Raw genomic sequence first — 7,558 nt, forward strand, 5'->3', positions numbered from 1 at the left:
CCCACATCGTTTTACCAGGGAACCACTGACAGCGTCCTCTGCTGCTACATCACACTCTGGCACGGGAACTGCACCCTCGCTGAAAAGACGTCTCTGCAGCAGATAGTGAGGACACCCGTCTCCCAACTCTATACACGTATGTAATAGTGTGGTAAGTCCCGTGACATATTGTGCTGCAATAACCCGAGCCACTGGAAAGAACAGTGACTGTCGCTGCCCGTCTCTTTTTCAGTACTCCGGAGCGGAGAGACTGACAGGGCGGCCGGGGACGCCACCGGGCTTTCCTTGCCCACTCCGATTTTCCTGGACTTTATCGCCGTGGCTGACGCCACTGGACTTTTAGTGTGTTTATGTTTTATTGTTTTTTATTGTGTGTTCTCCTCGGCCAGGGCTGTTTAATAAAACACAGCAACTCATGCAAGATAAAAACGTGTCCATTTCCACCCCGTGACACATGCACCTTTACAAACACCAACATTACTCACCAAAAGACTCAAAGCAACACAATCTTCCACAAATGCACTACAAACTGGACCTGGGAACAATAGGCTTGTTTGCACACCTCAGTCACATCTGTATTATATTATATTTGCACATTTTGCACCTTGCACATGTCCGTGCACATATCCACTCCCCCCGTGGACACTGGCATGTTTTGGCTGCCGCTGCTCTCTCTCTATACTTTCCATACTTATTGCTTAGTATAGCTACACAAGTTTGTTTTATTCCCTGAACCTACATTGTCGTCCTAGGTAAAGTGCTTCTCTGCCTTACCTGTTTGACTGGCGTGTTTTTGGACATATTTACTGTCAGCTGTTAGCATCAGCTGGATTCTGGACATTGTAACATCATGACTGCTAAGGTCCTGTTCTTCCAGACTCTTCCCGCTGGGTTTGTTCTGCAGTCCGGCCTGTCTCCTCCACTCTGGGGTACACGGTACCAGAACGATTCTATCGACGCTTCCAGCACCTCCCGACCCTTCTGCTGGCTTTACTGCTGCACCCGATCCAGATGGAATTACAGGATCAACAGCTGGAACCCGATACCATCCCTGTGGTCATCTCATCGCTTCTCCGCTAAGAAGACTGGTTGATGGACTGCTGACCGCAGTGTGCTTGCTAGCCCTGCCAGGTCGGCTTGCAAAGCTAGCGGCGACTATCCCATCTCCGTCGGATTGCTTAATGTCCGATCCCTCTCCAGCAAGGGACCTCTTGTCTATGAAATTCTTAATGATCATAAACTTGACTTCATATATCTGTTGGAGACCTGGCAGCGTCCAAAGGATTTCGCCGATCTCAACCTGACCACTCCGCCTGCTTGCCTCCCCGGGGGAAAGGGTAACATCTCCTGGGTCTAGGTGCCGTTTCCCCCTCTGGGGGCGAGGGTACCTGGACCCGGGGTATAGAGTATGTTTGGGGAGTGTGATTGTGTGTACAGTGTCCATGTATGTCTATCCCTACGTTGGGTGAGTGCTGAGTATTTGTATATGTGTGCATGAGGGTGGGAATGCATGTTTGTGTCTGTGTGTGCCTGTTTGTCTGTGTCTATATGTCAGGTCGGGTCTTACACTCCACCTCTCTGGGAACTCCCAGGTGCGTTGGTGGTTCTTGGTGTCTGGGGCTGGGCGCTCAGGTATGTACCAGCTCACTCCCGGTGACTACTTGGCGGGGCCTGGTGCCTGTTGCTCGGTCAGGCCTCTTCCGGGGCAAAGGGGGCCCTCGGGCCTCCTGCGGCTCGGTTCACTCTGGCACAGCTGGCTGCCGGCAGAGCCGGCGGGCACGCCACTGCAGCCCCCTCTGGCTGCTGCTCCGTGGCTACTGGGTGACCCCTCGTCTGGGGCTCTCCTCAGCTCTTCCCAGGAGGGTGGCATGGATGCCCCTCCGGTGGTCCTCCTTGGGCTCTCGCACTCTGGGGCTTCTGGATGTCTGGAGCCTGGATCTCCTCCATGCCTGCTTCATGCCCTGGGGGACGGGGCTATGGCTCTCTACATCCTCTAGCAGACCATTACATGTGGAAACCATTTGAATACAAGCGCGCTGATCCACACAGGTGTTCACTGTTCACCTCTATTGGTGCTATTTCCAAGCATATTGTGCGCTGTCTGTCCTGCTTGCTGCACAACAACATTCAATATTTAGTATTTACTGCTGTTTACACTCAGCTAGATTAACGTGATGGTGTTGTGTTTAGTATGTTGCTCTGTTGTTTTTGCTTGTTTTCTCTTCTTTCTCTTTTTAAGTGCCCTTTCTCACTGTCCCTCTTCCCTCCTGTTTTTCTTTTCCTTCATATTTCTCTCTCCCTTTCCTATCCCTCAGTCATGTCTGTCCCGTCTGTAACAACTGAAAATAAAATAAAATAAACAATAACAACAGAGGTCGATCAAATGGACCAATAGGGCAAGGCCGTGATGCTCCATTTGGCAAAGTAAATCCATTGGGTCTCCTTGTTGGTCTTCAGACAACAATTCTGACAGCTAAAGAACCAAATGGGACAGGAAAAAAATAAAAATACAGCTGCTCGTACTGCGTCCAGAACTAGATCCACTGAACATTATATGTTTAAGCCAATGTTTAAGAACAGGTGTTATACACCTGTTCTTAAACATTGGCTTCCAGTTCACTCTGTGTCAGATCCTGCTTCTCACTTTCAAAGCGCTTCATAACCTCGCTCCTCCATATTTATCCGATCTTCTCCACACATACTCACCCCCTCGTACACTTCGCTCTTCTTCAGCTTCCCGTCTGTCTGTTCCACCTGCTCACCTGACCACGGGACTCAGAGTCGTTCTGCCCCGAGACTTTGGATGCACTTCCACCAGATCTCCACAAAATCTAGCGAGTTATTATTTATTTGTAATTTCAAGTTTTACATCTCTTGGAGATATGTTTTTTATATTCTTTTAAATGCACCACGGGGGGCTTGGAGTGAAACGACATTTCGGTACACTGTATACTGTGTATATTGTTGTATTGACAATAAAGACTTTGAATCTTGAATCTCCCAAGGGACACAACACTTTCTCCAAGTCCACAGAACACATGTTGACTGGTTAGGTGAACTCCCATGCACCCTCAAACATCCTCAAGAGGATAAAGTTGGTCCTCCTGCTGTGTGCCCAGCCTGGAGGTTGCGGTCTGTGACCGGCTCTCGGTGCAGACGGCTCCCTGTTATAGTGTTTCCTCACTTGGCTCACTTGGCTCATGTGAACCCAGCCCAATTTTTACTCTTTAAGTGTGCGTGTATGTGTGTGTGTGTGTGTGTGCGTGTATGTGTGTGTGTGTGCGTGTGTGTGTGTGGAGGGGGGGGGGATATGTGTATGTGTGTATTCACATCATTTATGTTAATGAGAGTGCGGGGAGTGCGTTGGAGGGTGGGGTGGGCTGCTTTTAACTATGTAAAGCACTTTCTGCTACATTTTTTTGTATGAAAAGTGCTTTATAAATAAAGATTGATTGATTGATTGATCGTTGAGACTGAGGAGTGTGATTCCCCTATAGTTGGAGCACACCCTCTGGCTCTCCCTTCTTAAAGCTAAGAACCACCACTGCTTTGCCAATTCAGAGGTACAGCCCCAGATGTTCATGTAGCATTGTAGAAGCATCTCAGCCAAGACAGCCCTATACCATCCAGAGCCTTCAGGAACTCATCCACCCTAGGGGCCCTGTTGTCCCCCTTGTCCTGAAACGCTGCTTCTTCTATGGAAGACGTGTAAGTGGGATTAATGAGGTCCCCAATGTCCTTCAGAGACTAGGTCTCTGCTAGGCATTCCCAGGGTACCCTCACTTGTTAAGATCTGCGGGTGCAGATCGTGTATGGCGAGGTGTGGACCCACATGCAGACAACACAGGGAAGCAGAAGCTTGGAAACAAAAGACGAGGTAATACAGTCTGAACACGAGGATACAAAAAACAAAATGCAACAACAACCTAAACTGGGAAAATACTAAGAAACCTGAAAATACTAGGCCCCTTTCTCAATTCTCAAGTACGCGACTCCTTACACGCATTCTGGGCAAGTCTGGACTTGCCGAGTCCGGACTCGTGATTTGTACAGTTGGAACATCAGCGTACTTGATGATGTCACAGGTCCGGAGTTTTTACTGCAATCCCCTCTTAACTGTGATTTATATGTTATGAAGCTTAACTTTAATCTCAGCCAAACCGTTTTACTCAGGAACAAAGAAACATTGAAACAAACCAAACACGATTTAGAAGTTATCTAAGTGACTTATACATCAATCTCTCTATTAATAAAAACAGTGTACATGTAGGTCTTAATAGAAACAAACAGGTGAGATGTTAGAACACTTTTATTTTTATTTTAGTGGACACCAGAGGCGGAGCCAGACATTGTGTACACCCGGGGCTTAGCCCTAAAGGGTAATACGCGCGCGCGCGCGGGGGGGGGGGGGGGGGGGGGGGGGTTGGAAATGACAAAAAAACCTGCTGTGAAGTTGAAGATTTATTAGGCTGTGTTGTAAGCTTTAAAAAAGAAAAGAAAAATTAATATGTGAAAAAAAATATCACATATGCAGCTTAAAAACAGTTTTTTACTTAAACAGCAAGGCAGAACGAAGTTAGGGCTGTTTCAAGATACGGGGACTAAACCCCATTTCAACCACACCCAGAACTGATCCGGAATGAAAACAGCAGAATAACAGTTCAAAATCAGGACTACTTTAGGACTTAACCAACAAAGAACCAAAATCAAAACTAGATGACAGTAGCACTGAAAATCATCACAGATCTGCACTACACTGACAACACCTCTTTATTGTGGTAACATGAGATTGTATCTTCGAGGCTTGAGTTTTGCAAACCTATCAATGACATTTTCGGGGTCAACATTATCCAAGTACTTTTCAATAGATAATATGGCCAAATCATTCAGCCTCTCTTGTCCCATGGTTCTCCTTAGCCACATGTGGAGACGACGCAAGGCACTAAAAGAGCGCTCACAGCTGCAGCTACTGACAGGAATGGTTAGTGCAATTCTAAAGATGACCTTCAGAGTTGGGAACATGTCCTCGTCAAGCAAGTGGAAGGCAGTTGTGATGTCGCAAATGTTCTCTTTTTCCATTTTTCTTTTCATGAAGTTTTTTGCCACAACAAGTTCTTCAGGCTTTATCGTCACATGGTAGTGTGCCGCAATGGGTTTTAAGGCATCTTTGGAAAGGAATGTTGGGGAGGATGGATTGCATGCCTGAATGCCCTCCATTATTTTCTGTCCTGCCCCAGAAAATCTGTCTGCTAGCTCCTGCAACATTCGGTCCAAACAAGGAAAGAATATCTCGTACCTAAACTCTGCTGAGCTTCTGAGATTTGGTGTTGCAGCACAGCTGGACTCAAGTACAAATCCTTCAAGTCTTTTCTGTTTGTGTCGTGCCCCCTGAGGAATCTGGATGTTGTAGCTTCCACAAATGTCCATGGTCTTCTCAAATATTTCCTCAGCAGCAGCCTCTGTGCGCAGTTTACTTAGTGTATCAACTACCGACATCTTGTACTCCACAGCTTTGCCCATGTCTAGCCTTTCTCCCTGCAGGTAGCGGTGCAGGCCTTCAGTGATGCCAAGCAGCAGAGAACATGATTAACATGTACACAGTCTTGGGTTTTGACAGCTTGGACAAGATCCCTTTAGCAATAGGAGTGTTTTTGGCTTCAAGAGTTTCTAAAACTGCAGAAATGTTGTTGAGAAGGGCTTTGATGGAATTTACTTGGCAGGGCCATCTTGTGTTAGAGAGCTGAACAAGCTCAGATGCAAACAGTCCAAGGTCCTTTTGCAGTTCCTTAAACTTTGTGTGGTTTACCAGGGAGGTGTTAAAAAATGAGTAGACATTTTCCAAAAGTCCAAAGAAGTCAGAAGCAGCTGGAATAGCCTTGCATGTATGGCAAAGGACAAGGTTGAGCAGTGCACATATACTGCTTCACGGTGTCTCTGTCTGAAACGGGACTGCACACCACCCACAGCACCACTCATGACAGATGCCCCATCATAGGATTGAGCAACACAAAGTAAGTCACTGAGCGTGTGATACTGCAACAGCTCCTCAATAGTGTCTGTAATGCACTGTGCATCAAACCTTTCTAGTTTCCGTAGACCAAGAAAACATTCTTTGACATGGCCTTTACATGACACAAAACGTACACACACTGCAAGCTGCTCCGTGTGCCCATCTCTAGCCTCATCAGCCATAACAGAGTACATCTCAGCTTCCTTCATCTCTTTAACTATATTTCCAGTTATTTCATGTGAAATGCTGGTTATCATCTCATTGTGTGAAAAATGAGACAGATAGGTAGCATGTGAGACAGGACTGTAAGCCTGTAGGGACAGGCTTAGGGCGTCGGGGGGTTCCCTGGAGGCATATTCCTTGGGGGGCTCAACCCGGGGTAGCGGTCATGTCCGGTTGGGGGCTCTTTTGGCTCTCGGGTGACTGTTTCCTCGTGGCTGCGTGCAGCGGGGCTAGGGGAGGGTCTTTGCTGACGGACGTGGGTTACTGACCTGGTAGCCTGTCTGCCCCTGGGTGGGTCCGGGATGGGCGTGAGGTTCTGGGGGCGCTCCGTCTCTGGGCTGGGGCCCGGGCCGGGCCTCGGGGCCTTGGGTCCTGGTTTGTGTGTTGCTGGGGTTGTGGGCAGGTGGGTGCATGGGGGCCCATCCCTGGCGCAGGGTGCCGCCGGTGCGTCGAGCCACCTGGGGGGGCTCTTCAACTGGTGGGGGAGATTGTCACACCTAGCAGGAGCTTTCCTCTCCCCAGGAACTCTCTGCAGGAGGGGGAGATACAGGAGAGGTGGAGGAAGATCTCAGCCTGGGCGTCTATTGTCTCATGTAGTCTGGAAGATGAGTGGATGGTGGGGTGGGTGCAGTTTTTTCTGTGGTGGGGTTGGGTGGACTGTCCTGGGCTCTGTGGGGCCGGGGGGCGCTGCTGCACTGGGCCCCGGTCTGGATGGGCCTGGGCCCCCTTTCCCTGGCGGGTCGCGGAGTATGGGAGTGCCTACTGGGGTCAGCGGGGGAGCTGGCCCCAGGGAGGGGTCACTTGCCCCTCCCTTCCTTCCCTCCCCATCTCCAGCTGCCTCCCTCTTCCCGCTCCACCACAACCACCCACACATGCAGGGCCTTGGAGTAGGGGTATGTCACCAGGGTGCAGAGGAGGCTACCCCCCTCTGTCCCCTTCTGGCTGCCTCTGCCTCAATTTTATCCCACAACTTAGACATTCACATTACTCACACTCTCATTACACATACATATAGGATCTTGGGGGTGGGCACGCTACACGGAGTCCAAATTACCATCAGGGTGTACACCCCACCTCTGGCGTCGTTGCCCACCTCTCAATTTTAAATACACGTAGACATTGAGGGCTAGCAGGAGGGACCATGCGCTTACCTGCTGCTCTCTGGCAGGTAGCTCCATGCCCTCCTGGGTTTTAAATGCACCTTAGAACACACATGCATCAACACTACAATGAGCGGGTGGAGGGAGGTTTGGAGTCTTCTCTCACCCCCATTCTCTGCGACCTGCTGGAGCGGGGGGGGGGGGCTAGGAGGAGGAGTTGGCCATC

At 49.3% G+C, this 7,558-nt stretch overlaps 1 pseudogene; it reads right to left on the reverse strand.

Annotated features, from left to right (window-relative positions):
* Positions 1-4,770: 4,770 nt before the first annotated feature.
* LOC147303016 (zinc finger MYM-type protein 1-like) lies at positions 4,771-6,192 on the reverse strand (annotated as a pseudogene).
* Between the last annotated feature and the right edge of the window lie 1,366 nt (positions 6,193-7,558).

The sequence above is a fragment of the Aulonocara sp. 'chitande type north' Nkhata Bay genome, linkage group LG23 (genome assembly GCF_057382095.1).
Source record: "Aulonocara sp. 'chitande type north' Nkhata Bay isolate Kocher_YH1m ecotype deep benthic linkage group LG23, A_spYH_male_GT1.1, whole genome shotgun sequence".
In the NCBI taxonomy this organism is placed as follows: domain Eukaryota; kingdom Metazoa; phylum Chordata; class Actinopteri; order Cichliformes; family Cichlidae; genus Aulonocara; species Aulonocara sp. 'chitande type north' Nkhata Bay.